This window comes from Rhinolophus sinicus, chromosome 1, assembly GCF_057876585.1.
Source record: "Rhinolophus sinicus isolate RSI-liver-muscle chromosome 1, RSI-T2T, whole genome shotgun sequence".
Lineage (NCBI taxonomy): Eukaryota > Metazoa > Chordata > Mammalia > Chiroptera > Rhinolophidae > Rhinolophus > Rhinolophus sinicus.
In genome coordinates, this window is record NC_142501.1 from 123593311 (window position 1) to 123615863 (window position 22553).

General features: G+C 37.2%; 1 pseudogene; it reads left to right on the plus strand.

Annotated features, from left to right (window-relative positions):
• The first annotated feature begins 343 nt into the window (after positions 1-343).
• Positions 344-1820, plus strand: LOC109452214 (E3 ubiquitin-protein ligase Mdm2 pseudogene; annotated as a pseudogene).
• Positions 1821-22553: the final 20733 nt, after the last annotated feature.

Consider the following 22553-nt stretch of genomic DNA (forward strand, 5'->3'; position numbering starts at 1 on the left):
ACAAACAAAAAAAGGCATGCAAAATGAGGAAACAAAAAAGTACATCCAAAATGAAAGAATAAGAGAAAACTCCAGAAAAAGAACTAAATGAAATGGAGGCAAGCAACCTACCAGAGGCAGAGTTCAAAACAATGGTTATAAGAATGCTCCAGGAACTTAGTGAGAACTGCAACAAAGAGATAACAAGCATAAAAAAGACTTTAGGCCGCTCGGCCCGCTCTGCTCCTGTTGGGGCATGTGCAGGCCTGTGTGTATAGGGAAATGGAGCAAGTGCTGCCTGATGGGCAGCCCTAAGCCCTCTGGCCAAGGTCCCGCCACTTCCGCCGCCAGCAGCCTCCTTCTCTGGACCTAGCAAATGTGCAATACCAACATGTCTGTGTCTGCTGATGATGCTGAAGCACCTCACAGATTCCAGCTTTGGAACAAGAGACCCTGGTTAGACCAAAGCCATTGCTTTTGAAGTTGTTAAAATCTGTTGGTGCACAACAAGACACGTATACTATGAAAGAAGTTATATTTTATCTTGGCCGGTATATTATGAATAAACAATTATATGATGAGAAGCAAGAGCATATTGTGTATTGTTCAAATGATCTTCTAGGAGATTTGTTTGGCGTGCCAAGCTTCTCTGTAAAAGAACACAGGAAAATATATGCAATGATCTACAGGAACTTAGTAATAGTCAATCAGCAGGAACCATCAGGTTCAGCTACATCTGTGAGTGAAAGTAGGTATCACCTTGAAGGTGGGAGTGATCAAAAGGACCCTGTACAAGAGCTACAGGAAGAGAAACCTTCATCTTCACATTCGGTTTCCAGACCATCTACCTCATCTAGAAGGAGAACAATTAGTGAGACAGAAGAAAATTCAGATGAATTACCTGGTGAACGACAAAGAAAGCGCCACAAATCTGATAGTATTTCCTTTTTCTTTGATGAAAGCCTTGCTGTATGTGAAATAAAGGAGGTACGTTGTCAAAGAAGCAGTAGCAGTGAATCAACAGGGACTCCATCAAATCCGGATCTTGATGCTGGTGTAAGTGAACATGCAGGTGATTGGTTGGATCAGGATTCAGTTTCAGATCAATTCAGTGTAGAATTTGAGGTTGAGTCTTTCAATTCAGAGGATTATAACCTTAGTGAAGAAGGACAGGAACTCTCAGGTGAAGATGATGAGATGTATCAAGTTACTGTGTATCAGGCTGGGGAGAGTGATACAGATTCATTTGAAGATGATCCTGAAATTTCCTTAGCTGACTATTGGAAGTGTACTTCATGCAGTGAATTAAATCCTCCCCTTCCACCACATTGCACTTTGTGAGAATTGGCTTCCTGAAGACCAAGGGAAAGACAAAGGGAAAATGCCTGAGAAAACCGAACTAGAAAACTCAACACAAATAGAAGAGGGCTTTGATGTCCCTGATTGTAAAAAAAAAAAAAATACAGTGAATGATTCCCAAGAATCATGTGTTGAGGAAAATGATGAAAAGATCACACAAACCTCCCAATCCCAAGAAGTAAGGACTACTCTCAGCCATCAACTTCTGGTAGCATCATTTATAGCAGCAAAGATGATGTCAAAGAGTTTGAGAGGGAAGAAACACAAGACAAAGAAGAAAGTGTGGAATCTACTTTTCCCCTTAATGCCACTGAACCTTGTGTGATTTGCCAAGGGCGACCTAAAAATGGCTGCATTGTCCATGGCAAAACAGGACATCTTATGGCATGCTTTACCTGTGCAAAGCAGCTAAAGGAAAGGAATAAGCCCTGCCCATATGTAGACAGCCAATTCAAATGATTGTGCTAACTTATTTCTCCTAGTCTATAAAAGTAGAATTATATATTTCTAACTATATAACCCTAAACATTTAGACATGAAATTTTATTTTTCACATGTATCAAAGCAAGATGGAGCCTTAGTACATGTAGATTTGTTTTCTGTAGTGTAATAGTCCCTACTTTGTAAAAGGGAATAGTTAATATTTATTTTCTTTAGCGAAAACTTCACTTCTGTTTATATTTTATATTTAGGTTTTAATGTAATTTGAATTGGATATATAGCTCACCCTTTACTCCTGCCCCTCATAGTTTAAATAATTTCCACCTTCTTAAAAGATCCCAGTCGGATCTTTGTTTTTTAAATGTTGTCAATAAAACATTTAAATGTAACTTGTTTAGTTCCTGGCCTTTGCTTAAAGCCAGTATTAGAAGCCAATGAATTCACAAAGACTAATTGAGAAATTTAATGAACAGAAGGACTGTTTATTTTTAAACTAGCTGGAAATGTCAGAACTTCTAAGTTGTCTAGAAATAACATCACTTTTTTTAAAGAATGATAGGGTCAGAACACAGGATTCTAAAATATCAAATGCATAGATTAATATCTTGATTTTGCACAGCTAGTTTGTGTGTCAGTTACTATGGTACATAAAAACAAAACCTACACACACATATATGACTTACCCATATACATGTAAATAGGAAAGAAATGGCTGAAGCAATCAGTACCTTAGCCAAAGAGTGGACTTCCAATACAGTAAAACTTTATTAATTTGGGGTTTGCAATACTTCAAGTATAGAAATAGAATTGATTCTTTCTGAGCAGAGTTAGTATTAAAAATGAGATTATAAACATTTAGGATATACAATAATTATGTTATTTAGAAAACATTCACATCTGCAACATTTACGATGCATTAATGTTGTCTTGAATGTCTAAATTTTGGGGTTAGTATACATAAATTTATTGATTTATGAATAAATAATTATTAAATGACAAAGAAAAAGACTTAAAAACCATAAAAAAAACAACCCAGTGAGAAGTGGAGAATACAATCACTAAAATGAAGAACACACTAGAAGGAATCACCAGCAGACTAGATGAAGCAGAGGACTGAATCAACAATTTGGAATACAACATAGCAGAGAACACCCACTTGAAACAGCCAAAGGAAAAAAGAAATTTTTTTTTAAATGAGGATAGTTTAAGAGACCTCTAGGACAACATCAAGTGTAACAACATTCTCATCATCGGGGACCAGAAGAAGAGAGAAAGCAAGGAATTGAGAAACTATTTGAAGAAATAATGACTGAAAACTTTCCTAACCTGGTGAAGGAAATAGACATACAAGTCCAGGAAGCACAAAGAGTCCCAAACAAGATGAACCCAAACAGGCCCATACCAAGACACATTATAAGTAAAATGGCAAAGGTTAAAGACGAGACAATCCTAAAATCAGCAAGAGAAAGGCAACTAGTAACTTATAAGGGAGCTACCATAAGATTGTCTGATTTCTCAGCAAAAGCTTTACAAGGCAGAAGGGATTGGCAGGAAATATTTAAAGTGATGAAAAAAAAGGATCTACAACCAAGACCACTCTACCCAGCAAGGCTATCATTTAAAATTGAAGGACAGAAAAAGAGCTTCCCAAACAAGAAAAGGTTAAAGGAATTCATCACCAACAAATCAGTAATGCAAGAAATGTTAGAGGGACTTCTTTAAGACAAAAAAAAAAAAAAAAAAAAAAAGATAAAAAATATGAATAACAAAATGGCAATAGTTACATATCTATCAACAATTATTTTTGATGTAAATTGATTAAATTCTTTGATGCTCAAAAACATCAAAACCCTTACATATGCTGCCTACAAGAGACTCACTTCAGATTGGAAGACACACACAGACTGAAAGTAAAGGGATAGGAAAAGATATTTCATGAGAATGGAAATGGAAAAAAATAAAAACAAAAAAAATCTGGGGTTGCAATACTTATACCAGACAAAATAGACTTTAAAATTAGAGACATAAAAGGACCCAGTAATCCACTTCTGGGTTTCTACCTGAAGAAACCCAAAATGTTACTTCAAGAAGACGTGTTCATCCATATATTCATTGCAGCATTGTTTATAATAGCCAAGATGTGGAGGCAGCCTGGGTGCCTGTTGATGGATGAATGGATAAAGAGGAGGTGATACATATATACAGTGGAATATTGCTCAGCCATGGAAGGGAATGGGTTATTGCCATCTGCAGTGGCATAAATGGACCTGGAGGGTATTGTGCTGAGTGGAGTACGTCAGACAGAGAAAGACAGATGCAATGTGATTTCACTTATATGTGGAATCTAAAGAACAAAATAAACAAAATAGAAACATACTCATAAATACAAAGAACATTTTGATGGTTGCCAGATGGGAGGGGGTTTGTGGAGGTGGGTGAAAAAGGGGAAGGGATTAAGAAGTACAAATTGGTTGTTACAAAGTAGTCATAGGGATATAAGGTATAGCAGAAAGAATATAATCAATAATAACAATAATTATGTATGATGTCAGATGGGTACTAGATTTATCAAGGTGATAAATGAGAGGGGAGTTGGGGGACAAGATGAAAAAGGTGAAGGCATTAAGAAGTATAAATTGGTAGTTACAAAATAGTAAATGGGATGTAAAGTAAAGCATAGGGAATATATAGTCAATAATATGGTAATAGCTATGTATAGTGCCAGGGGAGTACTAGACTAGTCAGGGGGATCATTTCTTAAATCATACAAATGCTTAACCACTGTGCTGTACACCTGAAATTAGTACAAAATAATATCAAATGTTAACTGTAATTGAAAATTTTTAAAAAGGTGGGGAAAGGTGAAGGTGAATAAAAGGTTCAAATTTCCAGGTATAAAACAAGTAAGTCATGGGGGGATGTAACATACAGCATAGGGAATATAGTCAATAATATTGTGAAAGTGTGGTACAGTGTCGTATGTTTGCTAGACTTATGGTGGTCACTTCTTTAGGTTATAAATGTTGAACAACTGAGGTGTACACCTGAAACTGATATAATATTATACGTTAATTATAGTTTTTAATAAAAATCTTTAAAAAAAAAGAACTTAGCCCCATCCATGTTCATTCAATAATTACTTTCCATTGTCATAGTTAATGATAGTGACGATATACTAAGGATAACCTCTATAACTGCCTAGGTAGAACTCTTAGTAATTGAATTATTTTAAAACAAAAATGACACAGCAAACACATTCAAATTCAGTTGTATGCACAAGTTCTCATGTCTGTTAAAAATTTTGTCACACTATTTCATAGTTATACTTTCTGTTGTTCAACATGTTTAATTACATCATGTGTTTATACATTATAATGAGATTGGGTTTTTAGAAAGTAATGGCCATGTTTTCCTCAAGTTTCAATACTGTATATGGCATGGTCTACTGAGATCATGAAGTATGGAGTCCTGGCTGTTCAGAACTGAGAGGAGGAAGGGGAAAGAGGAAATCTTAGGATTCCAGGAAGGAATAAACGGATCTCTGAGCTGGCCATGAGACTCCACAGATGAAACAACTCTGTACAACCAGTGTGATCCTTATGCCCACAGGGTGATTATTTGGCAAATCCAGATGTACACCTCTTCCCAGTGGGAGTTTCCTCAGTGTTGAAGAGACCTATGCTTCCTGTCTGAACCAGAAGAACACGAGCCCATCTCCTGGCATCTACAGAAGCACTGTGCTCACAGTACTCCATAAAAAGCAGTTGTTACAATGATATGTTTGTCAGGAACTGACACTTGAATGCTTCACATTCTGGAGAAAACTAAAGCTGTCAAGTGTAACATAGTATATTTTTTTGTTTACATATTTATATCCCACCTTGTTCTACAATAAGAAAATATGAACAGAAAGTCATGGTGAAAGGGTGGAATGGGAAGATATGACCAGAAGGTCCTATGCGATTTCCCAGATTGGAGACTTAGGCCAGAAATTGGTCCCTGGGCTTTCCAGCAGCCAAAGAAAAATAGGAGAAATGAAAAGTTGATATTGGCTATGAAAAGAAAACATACTAAAACATACCAAAAGAAAACATCCAAAGAAAAGTTTTTCCCAGTCTTGAGTTAAAAGAACTTTCCGGCACGTACATTCCTCTCGGCAGTGCCCTGGCCTTGTTCAGTTAACCTCATCCTTCCAGTGGAGCCCATCAGGGCACAGACACTGGAGCTGGAGTCAGAAGTCCTGTATTTGAGTGGTGGGCCTAGTTAGGTGATCTTGGATCAGTCACTGGCCTCTTATAAAGTAGCAAAACACACTCCACAACTGGAGTGAAAATTAAGATGAAATGAAGGAAGATCACAAAGTGCTGTTCAAAGGTAAGGCAACAGAAAATCGGGTTTTCTTTATTATTGTGTCAGCCTTCCTTGCCACAAATGTCATACCTGACCGCCCCGCACACCCTCCTGGGTCTCAGCGTTCCCCAGGAGCACGCGTCTTCTCTGAATTCAAAACCAGCCTGCATCCTGGAGAGCTAATTCACTTTAGGGGCTTGCTGTCTGTAATCAGTAAGTGTGAACAGTCCCTGATTTATTACATACAGCCCTTCTCAAATTCAATGTCTTGATCAGCAAGTCAGGGATTAATCTGAGAAACCCATTCATGTGTTCATTTGTCACAATTTATACTTTTTGCCCCTGTCATTCCATCCATCCTTTCCCATCATCCTTTTATCATGGTGCAGCCTGACACCCATCTCACAAAGGTGCTGCACACACAATCTAGGGCAGAGCACTGGCAATGAATGCAATTTTATTTTGTGTACTCATTTATTAAAGTCATTAACCTTTGTTCCTAAAGCCACATAGAAATGATGTCAATTGCTTACTTTAAGAAGTTCAATATAATAAAAACATTTTTTAAAATCCCAAATCCCCAAATACCAGATATAATAAAGTTATGGGAAAAAGTGTTCCAAAGCCAAAGTGAAAATGTGACCAAATGACCACCAGAAACAGAGGCTCAGACTTGTAACTAATATGCTAACATTATTGGATGTTGTCTATTTTTACTTTGTTGGGCGTGTTGCAACTAAGCTGCCTAAGAGGATAAAATCTCTTCACTAAAACAAGGGAACTCATACAAAACAAAAGAAGAATGGGTTACCCATTTCTTGTTCTGTAACTTTTCATCAGCTCTGCTTCTTCTCATAACACACGGGGACAGTTTCTCCAAGTGAGAGGAGCTCAATGGCTCAAGTTTGTAAGATACATGAGTGCATTTCATCCATGAGGTCACCATTTGGAAAACTGCTGTTCCAACACACTAACCATAGGTGAATATAAATGATACTTTCTTCGTACTTAAAGAGACAAGATGTCTTCTATTTAAGGAATTTCTTCCATTTATGACAATATCTGTCCCAGATACCAGTAATTTCCCTCTAGTTTTTGAAGACAAGAGATGAAAAAGGAAATATACTAATACTTCATATATCTGAAAAAATTTTGATAACTCATAATTTTCTAGATCTAATAATTTTGCTTCTTTAATTTAACTCATTTGCTGTGAGGTTCTGATATATCTGAATGAATATTTCCATCCGCTGCTTGAGGTGTTCGAGTTTACCCCATGAGCTCAAATAAATTTTTCCTTCTACTGCAGAATTCAAGTATGTATGCATAAATAGTCAAAATATCAACTTTTTATTTTTTGTGAAATTTTGACACATTTTGAAAACAAAACTTCAATCAAAGCAGTGAAAGGGTTAAAATCCCAAACTTAGAGAGAGAGAAAAATCAGCCCCGGTGCATGGCAATCTTTCTGACATGAATTAAACATGTAAATGATTTACCAAGGAATTTCAATTATTTGAGAATTCAAAGATATTTTTGCCTCAACCACAGCTTTCAGTGGTGCTGTGTCAACTTAATTTTTCCCTTCTCCTAATGACATCTGAGGCAGAATCCATAATTTCTGGTTACTTTCAGTTATCAAAACATAGTCCGGTCAATTAGAGCTCCTTCTGTCCCTGGTACAGGCTAGGTTTGGGGGCCAAGGGCTTGGAGTGGTTTGTTTGTTCGTTCTTTTTCCCACCCTGGCATGTTGGCTGTGGTTGGAGAGTGGAGAGGGGGTGCTGGCCCCATTTCTGGGTCTGTTTGCTACTGGTAGGGAGGTACAGGAAGGCTAGGAAGTTCCACTGGAGCACTGTGCTCACAGCGCTTAATAAGTAGCAGTTGTTACGATAATGAAATGCTGGGTGAATGCTTACAATAACACTGTACATAGCTGGATATTCATACAAGTGCAAGTGAACCAATGAATTTGACATGTTGTCTAGAATTCAAAATGACAGCTCTCTGGTCGGCCTTTGGTTTGGTCTAAAACTGGTCACCTAGACTGATGTGGTAGAGGCCACATGAGTCGTTTAAGCCCTTTCATTGGATGGTGTCCAGCTTCATCTCAGCCTTCCGGTCACTGAGGATCCCTCAGAGCAATAATGTGATCGCCCGTTAGCCTCTCCAGCTGTCTGCATTTCCAGGGTGGATCACCCCATTATTTGGCTCAGTGGCCTCTTGGGAAGCCTCACAGCTCTTATCCATACTCCTTCATGTGGCGTCATGGGAAGGACTAGGATACTTTTTCCTTCTCTCATGAAGCACAGAAAAGTTTGTTGGGGTGGGGTTGTACCCCACTCTTCCCAGGCTATTACCACGGCACAGAGTACTCCACTGGACCTTCCTCCTTCAGAACACTCTAGACCAAAAATTGGCAACAGCCCCCATGTGACAGTATGCCTCAAACTCCAAAGAGTTCATGTCAAATATTCTTAAGAATTCTCTCACCACTCTGCTCTGACTTGTTAAACCTCCATCCAGGGAATCAAAGGCAAGCCTCCCCTTCTTGCAGGCACTCCTATTTCTATAAATAATTGTCTTGGATAAAAGGAAAGAATTAATTTAAAGAAAAGGAAGGCAGAGTTTGCTTAAGTCCTTTTCTGGACCACATTTGATCTCATCAAGAGGTGGACTAGAATAAAAGTCCTCAGAAAAAGAATCAGAATGTTGTTTCACTTTTTTCAGAAAGAGTAACTTCTAAAAAGTTGACTATGAAGAAGAAAAGGGAACACACTGGTTCATGTGACCTTCTAGATTGTCATTGTTTATCACTATGTATGTGCCAAGGTTTGCTCTTTCATTGTTTGGGAGCCACACTGTCTCAGCCTTACAAAAGAAAGCTCCTTAAGCACATGTCTTACAACACAGGAAAATATTACGTCATGGCCCAAAAAGAACCTTCAGCTGGCTTAACCTGTCAGGCATTAGTATGTTAGGATTGATGGAGTGTTCCTCAGGGAAAAATCAATGAATGTGCAGCATGACTGAAGCTTTTCATTAGTGGTGTGTGTGTGTGCACGTGCATGTGTACGTGCATGCGTGTGTGTGTGTGTTGTGTTAAACATTTTAACTTACATAGTTTGGTCAATGACCAAACTCTAGTTAGAAAACTAAATAACAGAACTTTCCCCTGAGGAGATGGCCTAACAAGCCAGAGCTAATACAAGCATTTCATATCAACTATTAACTATAAATATCTGTTTCAGCACAGTGTGGCACTCAAAAAAAATCTTGCTGACATTACTAGACTACATAGATACTCTAACAGAAAAGGATTCCTTACTCTTGCATATAATAAGTACTGGAAAAATGTAGGTTCCATGAGTGAATATCTACAATATTGGTGAATTAAAGTATTAACCAATCTATTACCTTTTAAAGACTAATTAAACACTGGTTACTCTGGTGATGTTATTTGTTGGGAATCTCATTATCCTCAGCTATCGCATCTTAATGTTCAATATTCTTCGTTTATCTTAAAGTGATATACCTGCAAAAGATAGGTAGAAATTCAGATGTGATCACATCTCAGGTTTTATTCTTTATCAGAACAGAATAAAGCAGAACAGTAGGGTTCTTCTAAAGGCACATTAAACTTTGGCGACAAGGCATTCTGATCACATGATCACCACATATTAACCTAGATGTAAATTTGTACAATAAACTAGAAATTTTATGCCAGTAAAAGTATTTTTCATGCAGCAAGTCCAACCCCTGGGGCTAGATGAGGGTTTTCCTTCCTGCCTGTGTGAGGTTCCCACTCTTTCAGCTTGACTTCTTCAAGACCTGTTTCAAGTCTCACCTCCTCTAGGAAATGGGAGTTGCAAATTCAAAGTTAGAAGCTATAACAATCGTGGTGATGACAGAAAAAAATTTTTTGCTATTGGTTGTTATGTCTTTTTTAATAAACTATTTATTTTGGAATAAGTTTATATTTACAGAGAAGTTGCAAAGATAATATTAATACAAAGAAATGCCATGTGCTCAAAAATTTATCCACAACTAAATAGTAACCACAACACAATATAGTTCAAAGGCCAGATGTAAGGCTAGAACCTGGGCTGAGGTTAAATTTAAGGAACTCCACACTGAGTGGAAACTGAAATGTAATATTACATGAGCATAAGTCTCTGCAGCCTGGTTTGCAAGGCAGGTGAAAGCATACCAGGTTAATGCTATTTATAAAATCCTAAATCAGAATAAGTACCATAGGTTTGCACAGTTAATAAGAATAGATAAAAACGTTTGGCTCCTATAATATCCAACCCCCCTTGCAGAAGCAGTATTAGCCTTTAACAATGGTTAAGACGAGCACACGAAATGGAGCCTGGCATTTGGAATATCAGATTCTAACTACCACAACCACCCCACTATTAGCTATGGAACCTGTGAAGTTAGTTCCCTCTGTGAACTTGAATTTCTTCATCTGTGAAAGAGGAACAGGAATTGTATTTATTTCCTATTGATAACAACCAGTGCCTCATCACTGGGGAGTTAAATAAGATTAAGTATGCACAGGGACCGGTAGAGTGCCTGGAATTCAAAGACTGTTAGATATCACTGGTTCTTATTTACTTTCTCACCTAAAGGAGTCCCCACAAATAGCCTGCTTGTTCTCTCCACTTGCTCTGCTACTCTTGCTTTGAAGGCTTTCCTTCCAGCTTCAAATAACTACCTACCTCTGTACCTACCTCCAATCTCGCTTCTTCTATAAAACTCTTTCTGACTTTCCCAGCTTACCCACAATTATATTTCCACTCGTGTGATCTACATCTTGACTGCCCACCTTGTTTAGAGACATCATGAAGACAGAAATAATATCATGTCCGTGATTTTATGACCTTTCACAAACACTTACTACTTGTTTACTTATGTTCTTAAATGAGATAACAGTTATATAGTATTGAGAATTTACAGGTAATGCCTCTTTAAATCATCATTTGAACATATGAAGTTCTATAAAATTATAATAAGTAATCAAGAAGCAAGTGATTTTTATTCAAGTGAACACTATTTATTTACAAAAGCATAAAAATACATGATACCCTGTGTGGATAATTACTAGATTTATGTGAACTTGACTTTCAGAGAAATGGTGTGTAATGTTCTGCTTTTTAGTTTGCAATTCAGTCATCCAAAAGCCCAGTGAGATCTGGGTAAATAAACAGAAGTGAGGTAAAATGTAATCAAAATAGACTGCAAAAGCCTGCTTATTCAGCTGTTAAGATATGCAGTAAAACTTTTAAATGAAAAGTATACATTTGTTATAACAAAAAATGAGCATGTCCAATTAAAACATGGGCCTTAAGAGCAATAAACCAAGAATTAAGAAAGTTAATTAATCTATTCAAGACAAAAATGATGTGATTACTTTAGTCATTTCTGTTTCACCATGGCCCTCGTACTGGGTTCTCCAGTGAATAAAGCTCATTGAAACACAGATCTACCTCTAATAAGACAAGGAAACCAGAATGGGTGACTCTTTCATCTGCGTAGTGAAGCATAAAGAATCTACACTGAAGTTCAGAAAACACAAGCTATCAATTTGCTTCTAGTCCTTTAGGTGTGTGATACTGGTGGAAATGTCAGACTCTCTGGACCTCATGTGGCAAAAATATAAAGGAAGAGATTGAATCTGATGACTCCTGAGGACCTATTCTAACATTCAGCACAATACTTGCATAGCCTTGGGAATATAAACTCCTATTATGCTATGTATTCAAGTTCTTTATTATGAATGTTAAGATGATTGCATCTTTAAAACATTATTTCATGAACCTCTAATGGGCTGACTACCTTCTAGCTTGGTGGTGATGTGGACAAATTTAAAGGTGGGGTTTCACTTTAATTGTGATCAAATATTCAGAGTATGGACCATAAAAATCCTGCTATTTGCTTGGGATCAAAATGCTTTCCTAGGGGCAGCCGGATGTCTCAGTCGGTTAGAGCGCGAGCTCTCAACAACAAGGTTGCCTGTTCAATTACCTCATGGATGGTGGGCTGTGCCCCCTGCAACTAAGATTGAAAACGGCGACTGGACTTGGAGCTGAGCTGCGCCCTCCACAACTAGATTGAAGGACAACGACTTGGAGCTGATGGGCCCTGGAGAAACACACTGTTCCTCAATATTCCCCAATAAAAATTTTTTAAAAGATGATTTCCCACACTAGAAAAGGAATTGGAAGGTTCAGGGAACTGAGGAAGCTTGAATTGGAGTCTTTTGAATTGGCCTTCTCTGAGCAAAAAGCATGGTTTTGAGACCACTCTTGATTAGTGAGACATAAGAATATTATATGGACATGAGCATGGAAATGGGATGAAAATAACGTAAGCAAGTTTTCTCGTAGCTATGTTTACCTGGGCTTTCTAAACCTAGCTGTTTATATGCTTCATATCCATAAACCCCTCTCTGATTCCCCTTAAGTAAAATTCTAGTATATGCAGATTTACTACTGAATAAAAATGTTCTTTAGTTGCCAAAATCATAAATTGCATACAAGCAAACCTTGAGTCACTCCTTTTAAAGAGAATTTTAAAAAGAAAAAATTGGATACAGGGAAGAGGAAAGGAGAAAAAACTGAAAGAGCAGAAATTTTTTTAGTGTCACCTTAGGCAAACGAATGGACAAATGAAAATACAGTACTTCTTCCGCAAAACATGAAGACATGTTTTTAAGAATTCCCACGCTTACTTTTGATTCTGTTCATGGTGAAGTAACAAGTATCAGATTCACACTCCCAACATAAAAGTGACAAAAGTGGCCAAAATACATATATGAATCAACAGTTTTCAGGCAGTAGACGACTGACCGCACAGGGTCGTAATCTTTGAAAGAAAGGAAAAGCACGTTCCCTCTGGAATCTGCCCGGGGGCACGTTCCAAGTCTGTGCACAAGCAAGTGGAGCACAGACAGCAGTGGTCAGAATGGGCTGAGGAAACAGATTGGGCTCAAGGGTTTTAAAGTGGCTAAAATTTGTGGGACAGAGGCATAGAGAAGGGAGCTTCACATAGGAGTCCCAGAAACCTTGAATTCTCAGAGTTCTCTTGAGTCTTTAGCTTAGGACTAAGCTATGCATGTGCAAAAGGAGACCGTGCGGGGCAGAGAACAATGGCTTGAGGCTTCTGAACATGAAAATATACTGTGTTTTATACAACAATGCATTAAAAAGATTATTCATCACGACCAAGTGGGGTTCATCCCCGGGGCACAAGGATGGTTCAACATCCACAAATCCAACAACGTGATACATCACATAAACAAAATAAAGGACAAAAATCATATCATTATATCCATTGATGCAGAAAAAGCATTTGACAAGATACAACATCCATTTATGATTAAAACACTTAATAAAATAGGTATAGAAGGAAAATACCTTACATAATAAAGGCCATATATGACAAGCCCTCAGCTAATCTCATAATTAATGGTGAAAAACTGAAGCCATTTGCTCTATGTTCAGGAACACGACAGGGCTGTCCCCTATCACCTCTGCTTTTCAACGTAGTGTTGGAAGTCCTTGCCAGAGCAATCAGGCAAGAGAAAGAAATAAAAGGCATCCAAATTGGGAATGAAGAAGTTAAATTATCACTCTTTGCAGATGACATGATGCTATATATAGAAAACCCTAAAGACTCCACCAAAAAGCTATTAGAAACAAAAAACGAATACAGTGAAGTTGCCGGCTACAAAATCAACATACAAAAATCCATTGCATTCCTATATAGTAACAACGAAATCTCAGAAAAAGAAATACAAAACAACAATTCCTTTTGCAATTGCAGCAAAAAGAATAAAATACCTAGGAATAAACTTAACCAAGGATGTGAAAGACCTATATGCTGAAAACTAGAAGACATTTTTGAAAGAAATTGAAGAAGACACAAAGAAATGGAAAGACATTCCGTGCTCATGGATTGGAAGAATCAACATAGTTAAAATGGCCATATTACCCAAAGCAATATACAGATTTAATGCAATCCCCATCAAAATCCCAATGGGATTTTTTAAAGAAATAGAACAAAAAATCATCAGAATTACATAGAACCACAAAAGACCCCAAATAGCCAAGGCAATCTTAAGAAAAAAGAACAATACTGGAGGTATCACACTCCCTGACTTTAACTTGTACTACAGGGCTACAATAATCAAAACAGCATGGTATTGGCAAAAAAACAGACACATAGACCAATGGAATAGAATTGAGAACCCAGAAATAAAACCACATAAATATTGACAGATAATTTTTGACAAAGAATCTAAAAACATACAATGGAGCAAAGACAGCCTCTTCAATAAATGGTGATAGGAGAATTGGATAGCCACGTGCAAAAGAATGAAACTGGACTGCTGTTTGTCACCATGTACTAAAGTTAATTCAAAATGGATCAAAGACTTAAGCGTAAGACCTGACACAATAAACTGCATAGAAGAAAACATAGGTACTAAACTTATGGACCTTGGGTTCAAAGAGCATTTTATGAATTTGACTCCAAAGACAATGGAAGTAAAAGCTGAAATAAACAAATGGGACTATATGAAATTTAAAAGCTTCTGCACAGCAAAAGAAACCATCGACAAAATAAAGAGGCCACCAACTGAATGGGAGAAGATTTTTGCAAACAGTGCCTCCGATAAGGGCCTAATATCCAGAATATACAAGGAACTCATGCAACTCAAAACAAAACAACAAACAACCCAATTGAAAAATGGGCAGAGGACTTGAAGAGACATTTCTCCAAAGAGGACATACAAATGGCAAATAGACATATGAAAAAATGCTCAATATCACTAATCATCAGAGAAATGCAAATCAAAACCACAATGAGGTATCACCTCACCCCAGTCAGAATGGCTATCATCAACAAGACAAATAGTAACAAGTGTTGGAGACGCTGTGGAGAAAAAGGAACCCTCATACACTGTTGGTGGGAATGCAGACTGGTGCAGCCGTTATGGAAGGCAGTGTGGAGGTTCCTCAAAAAATTACGAATAGAATTACCATATGACCCAGCAATCCCTCTCCTGGGTATCTACCCAAAAAATCTGAAAACATTTATCCATAAAGACACGTGAGCTCCAATGTTCATTGCAGCTTTGTTTACGGTGGCCAAGACATGGAAACAACCAAAATGTCCTTCGATAGATGAATGGATAAAGAAGTTGTGGTATATATACACAACGGAATACTATTCGGCGGTAAGAAAAGATGATATAGGAACATTTGTGACAACATGGGTGGATCTTGAGAGTGTAATGCTGAGCAAAATAAGTCGGACAGAAAAAGCAGAGAACCATGTGATTTCACTGATATGTGGTATATAAACCAAAAACAACAAAAGAACAAGACAAACAAATGAGAAACAGAAACTCATAGACACAGACAATAGTTTAGTGGTTACCAGAGGGTAAGGAGGGTGGGGGGTGGGGGGTGGGAGATGAAGGTAAGGGGGATCAAATATATGGTGATGGAAGGAGAACTGACTCTGGGTGATGAACACACAATGGGATTTATAGATGATGTAATACAGAATTGTACACCTGAAATCTATGTAATTTTACTAACAATTGTCACCCCAATAAATTTAATAAAATAAAATAAAAATAAAATAAAATAAAATATACTGTGTTTCCCTGAAAATAAGACCTAACCAGAAAATAAGCCCTAGCATGTTTTTTCAGGATGACATCCCCTGAACATAAGCCCTGATGCGTCTTTTGGAGTAAAACTTAATATAAGACCCGGTCTCATTTTTGGGGAAACACAGTAGAGGTATTAGGTTGGTGCAAAACTAATCGTGCTTTTTGCAATTATTTTTAATCTGTTAAACTGCAATTACTTTCGCACCAATCTAATACTATATTTTCATTTGTTCATTCATTTCCAGAGGTCATGCAAGGCTGGAAGATGTTGGAGTTCCAACCAGCCAGAGTGAAGAGAACTTGTTGAACACCTCAGGTATTCAGCCAAGAGCCTAGAAAGGCCACATCTAAAGCAAAGATGACCAACACCTCCCCTACAAAGCCTGTCATAAGTCTCAGCAGGATCAAACTGACCCTTCAGTAAATCAACTGAATGCCAGAAGTAAACCCAACACTCTTTAAAAAGAAAATAAAAATTCAACACTAAGTAGCATTCTAAATGCATATAATTTTAAAAAATTACTAGATGTGACACAAAGCCAGAGAAGGTAACCCATAACCAAGAGGAAAAGAAGTTAATAGGAACATATCCAAAGATGACAAATGTTGGAATTATTAGAGACACTTTAAAAGAGCTATTATAAATTTGTTCAAGGATTTAAAGGGAAAAATGAACATATGGAATTGATAGGTATGGAATCTCAGCCTAGAAATGCAAATGATAAAAAAGGAAACCAACTGGAAATTATAGACCTGAAAAATAAAATATAAATTTCACTGTATTGGTTTAACAGCACATTAGACACAGCACCAGATAAGGCCAAAGAACTTGAAGACAGGATAATAGAAACTTTCAAAACAGAAGGACAGAGAGACAAAAGGACTTTTTAAGTTAACATTAAGAGCCTCTGTGACCTGTGGGGCTGCATCAAATAAACGAATATATACACAACAAGAGTCACAGAAGAAAAGGAAAGAGATTGAGGAAGAAAAAACAAAAGACGTTTGAAGATATAATGGCTGAAAATTTTCCAATCTCATGAAAAATTTCAACCTGAAGATTCAAGAATCTCAGCAAACCTCAAGTAGAATAAACATAGCAATAACCACATGTAGGCACATCATAGCCAAACTGCTGAAATTAAGCCTTAATATCAGCTAGTGGGGATGGCAGGAGAATCACATTACATGTAAGAGAATAAAAATGATTGTTGATTTCTCTCCTAAGACACAGTGCAAGCCGGAAGTCAATGGGATGACATTTTTAATGTGCTGGTGTGTGCATGGGTGTGTGTTGGGGGGAGAGGAGGACTGTCAACCTAGAATTCTACAACTATTAGAAATATCTTGCAAAAATGAAGGTGTAAAAAGAGATTTTTCAAAAACAAAAACTGAGAGATTTTGCTGCCAGGAGGCCTGCCCTACAATAAATATTAAAGTATTTCTTCAAGCTGAAGGGAAATAACATCAGTTGGAAATTCAAATCTACACCAAGAAATGAAGAACACCGGAAATGGTAAATATAAAAAACCTTTCTTGTTGTCATTTTTAAAAATCTCTTTACTGGTAAATTGACTGTTTAAAGCAAAAATAAAACAGAGTGTTGTGGGGTGCATAGTGTATGTTTAAGATATATAACATCAAAATAGCACAAAGTGAGAAGGCGGTAAGTAGATATATATGGTTTAAAATTTTATATTGGAATTGGTATAATAGACTCTGATAAGAATGTATGTGGTAATCTCTAGGACAACCATTAAAAGATAAAACAAAGAGGTACAACTTAAAAAGCCAACAAGTGGGGGGAATAGAATATCAAAAAAATAAAAAACTTAATAAAAAAAAATCAGGGAATGAGATAGAAAGATACAAAAAAACAATCAGACAATTGGAAAACAAATAGCAAATAACCCCTGATAAGAGCTATTTCCTCAATCACCAAATTATTTCTGATTCTATGAAATCACAGTTTCCCTGTGGCTGCTTCAGGCAAAAAGTTTGGGTATCACCTTTTATTTAAGCTGCCTGGCTCAGTGATTCTTATGCTCCAGCTTCCTGAAGGAAGCAGTGGAAGATATTAAACTTTGTTGCTAAACAGACTTATCATTAGGGTGTCGAAGTCCGTATCGTTAGGTACGCAAAGTCCGAGGACGCCCAGTAGTTGGGCTGGAAAGAAAGACAATGAGCCAGGTGCAAATGTTCTCAATGAACATGGGAGAGTGACATGAAGGTTGATAGATGGCAGGACTGAGGAACAGGTCATGAATATTGTGGACTTGAGTAATCCAAGCCTCAAAGTGGGAGTTTGTTTATGGTAGAGAGTTCCAGAGGGCACATTGGAAGAGGTTATGTGGAAAGGAAGCCGGGGGAGGAAGGGGAAATTTGGGCTCAGTGAAATCATACTGTGGGAGAGGATAGGTGAATGAGGGAGGCTCAATTCTCTATTTGTTTCCTTTTGATCTTCCTTTTGCATTTACTCCCGTTCTTTAGAAACCGTCATTCTGCCCTGGCTGTGCTAAGGTGAACCCACTACCTTCTTTTATTGTTGTTTACAGCAGAGCAAGACACTGGACAATGATAGCTCCAAAGGGGCAGGCAACATCAATGGGACAGAATTGAGACCCATGTGTGGACTCTCCCTCTCCAGTTTGGGTGACATCCTTTCCACAGCTCTTCTCTGCCAAAACACTTGGAGCGCTCTGGGTTTTATGTATGGAGGCAAATTCTTCCTCTACAGATAATGTCTCGGATTTAATTCCTTCACAGCTGTTGTAATGTGAACTCCAGTGACTTAACCTCCACGTGTTTTGTTATCTCCATCTATAAACGGTGGAATAGGAGATTTACAATGTACCCAGCTGGTGGGGAGTCTCATGAAATACAGGCATTACAAAGACTTTTATGTCATTTGTGATAAAACAGAATTAAGACTCCATTTCTCCAGCTTTTAAAAACATTGTGTAATGAAGTCAACACACCATTTTACCATGGCTAATAAAGTCTAATTTAAATACAAACTTTAGTAATTTATAAAATTGAGAAAAGTGCCAAGAACTTACTAAGTTCTTTTTTTACATTAGTCAAAACATATGAACACTACTTTCTTGTTCTTTCATGACGCCTTGATAGTCATAAAAGCCAAGATATACCTACATCACAAATGTAAGTCGTATGACAGTTTCTAAAGGTGACTCTTTACTCCATCATCTCGGTAATATTTCTAAAGTGGCATTAAATATGACTACTCTCTCCTTCATCTGCTTTGTCACTCTGATCCTTGTTTTCCCAGTGGAATTTAGGAAGCTTCACTTTTTAAACCTCGCAATAGATGTTAAAGAAAAGTATTCATTCAACTCCTAATTTTTTCTGAGGTAGCACTTCCTTTTCAGTCCTGGAGTGTAACATGGATTTTTGTGACTTCCTGAAGGTGGGGTCAATGGGATCATAGCTTCCATTGTAGACTTGTTCCTGTAATAAGCTCTGGAGACAAGTTGTTTCAGATTGCCTCGGACCAGGAGCCAATCAAACAGGCAAAGGTGAGTCTAGTCATGTGATTATTTCCCAAATCGAACGTATTGATGTTTCTGTTTTACTTTTAAATGGGGTCAATTCCAAACGCTTCTGAGCTCATGAGCAAAATTAAAACAAATACACACACCGATGAAGAGCAGCAGACAAAGTCTCTCACATGCTGATATAACATAACTCAATCAGACTCAGCGGTCTGCATGGCAAAGGGCCTAAAAGAAAGGCTTCATACAAAGCTTTTGAGGTTGAGAAACCCACGCTATGTGGAATAATTTGCTCTTACTTTTTACCCCTCATGGTTCTAATTTTTAAGTGTAGGGGATTACCCATTGTCTGTAGCTCATTAATCACAGTAGCTTTTGATTATGAAAAGTGCAATCCAAAAGACAGTACTCTGAGGACTTGGCAGAGAAGTTCTATGCCCATCCCTTAAATGTGCCAGAACACCCTGCATTCTGCCAACTACGATTACACTTGGCATTAATTGAAGATGCTGAGAGCTATAAACCTTCCTGAGTTTAGCCACCTGGAGCAGATTAAAATCTGGGTCCTGCCAGTGAGGAAGTCTGAGGGATTGGGAATACAAGGCTGTTTTAATCTTTTCCAAGTCAGGCTGTTTAGAAATATCCATACATCAAATGTTCACAGATCTCATACAATTTCCTTCTCAGGGGAGAATTCAATTACCAGTAACATGAAGTGGGACTAGCTTGTTGTGGCCAGCCATCTGGAGAGAGGAGGTTCACCATCTCCCGTAAATACGTATGTTCAGAGATTTGCCACCACAACTTTGAAGAAGTTACTGAAGGTGTTCAAAGGCACATATGATGTTTCCTCTGAAAGCTCTGTTAAGTTGACCCAGTGAAATTAAAATGCAACTAGAGGAAAATCTAGACCACCCTTGGTGCTGAAATATTCCTCTACCACAGAAAGGTAATATTTGGGTTTCAAGGACCGGCTTGAGGACTTGTAAAGATATAACAAAAAGCCAGTGGAAACTCTCTTGAAACTGTATTGTACAGATAAACAGAAAGGCTCATAAAAAGTGTATGGAGGAAGGGACTAACAGGGAAATTACGATGAGTGAGAATTCAGCTCTCTGGATCTTTCTAGAATGTCAAATAAGGGCCGACTCCCAGGAAAAACATAGAAACTCAGAAAGTAGAGGACTCAGGAACACAGAAGGCAGAAAAAGTTTTCACATTTTAATGAAAGAAAACAAATTAGTATATTCTAGGGATAGAGACAAGATGCCCCAGGAGATCAAAAGCTAACCCAAAGTTCCCTGGGCCAACCCAGAATATCTGAAATGACGCTAGTCTGTCAGTCCTCTGGAGGGGGAACTGAACCTCAATGAAACAAGTAAGTACCAGCCTGATACAGGGACAGAACCAGATAGATCAGGAAAATAACAGATTATTTTTAATTGGTTTTATGAAATATTTACTATCTTTACAATTAACTTTAGTTAGGCCAATGGAACAGAATAAACTTTTAAATAAATAGTTTAATAAATGGACACTTAATAAATGGTTCTGACAATTAACTCTCCAGGTAGAAAAAGACAAAATTAGATCCTTACCTCACACTATACACAAAAATTAATTTCAGGTGAACTAAAAACTGAAATGTGAAAAGCAAAACTGTAAGTTTTAGAACGTAACATAAAAAAATACATTATTACATAAGATCCATTAAAATAAATAAAATAGATTTTAAAAATCCATACAGGTAAAATTTTAAAACAAAATATTGAGAAACAAAAGTAAGTTGAAAAGGATACATACATTTTGATGACAATAGTATTTACTATTTGTAGAAATTATACACATACACATACATATGGGATGGGAATAAGCACAATCAAAGGGCATAAACAAACTATAAAGGTAAAGGAGATCAATTTGATTACTTAAAAATTAAAACTTCTATACAAAAGATATCATGAGCAAAGTAAAAACCCAATTCACATAATGGGAAAAAATAATTGAAACCCACAAAATCAAAAAATAATTGGTATGCATAATAATAATAAAGAATTCCAATAAGGCTGTAACAAAAGAGAAACAATAAAACAAACAAACAAACAAAAACGAAGAGATGAGAATACATGCAATTCACAGAAAAACTTTAGAGGCTAGAAAATGTCTGAAAAGATTCTCAGCCTCACTAACAATCAGGGAAATGAAAATTAAAAATTAATAAAACCCCATTTTGTACCCACCATACTGGCAAAAATTAGTAAATCTCATAACATTAAATATTGGTGAAGATGTGGGGAAACAGTCATATACATTGTTGGTACCACTCCTTAAAAGAGCAATCGGGCAAGTCCTAGGAAAGGTAAAGATGCATTCTTGATCCAGTGGTTCACTTCTAGATGTCTACTCTAGAGAAATCTCGCATGACAAGGAGGTTACACAAAATTGTTCATCTATAGCATGATGGCATGGTTTTTAACAGCTAAAGAATGGAAACATGCCACTGTCACTCAATGTGATATATAGATGATCAATTATAGAATTGTACACTTGAAACCTATGTAATTTTACTAACAATTGTCACCCAATAAATTTAACTAAAAAAAAAAAGAAAGAAAACATCCTGCTGTCTCTGAGTAATGGCTATCCTCTGGTTATTGATACAATAACCAGAGGCCTATGGTTCAGAGGCTTATTGATACAGCAGCCTATACAACAGTTAAAATAAATGAACTAGATATCTATCTATCTATCTATCATCTATCTATCTATCTATCTATCTATCTATCTATCTATCTATCTATCATCTATCTATCTATCTATCTATCTATCTATCTCTCAATAAATCTTTTAAAATAAAATACTGAATGATCAAATCAAGTTGTAAAAGCGTAACAACACTATGACAACTCTTAGGCGAGATTTTTAAAAACACTGAAGAATAGTCAGTCATCTGTATCTGCAGTGGTTCCCAACAAAAGGTGATTTTGCTCCAGGGGACATGTGGCAATGTCACAATTGAGGAGGATGCTACTGGCACCCAGTGGGAAGAGGCCAGAAATGCTGCTAAACATCCTACAATGCACAGGACAATTTCCCTTCCTCCATCCAACACACATCGAAGAATTATTTGGCCCCAAATGCCTAAAGTACTGAGGTTGAGAAACCTTGTTCTAGATCCATCCTATCCAAATCACATAACTGAGAATGGGGATGGGGAGGATTCTTAA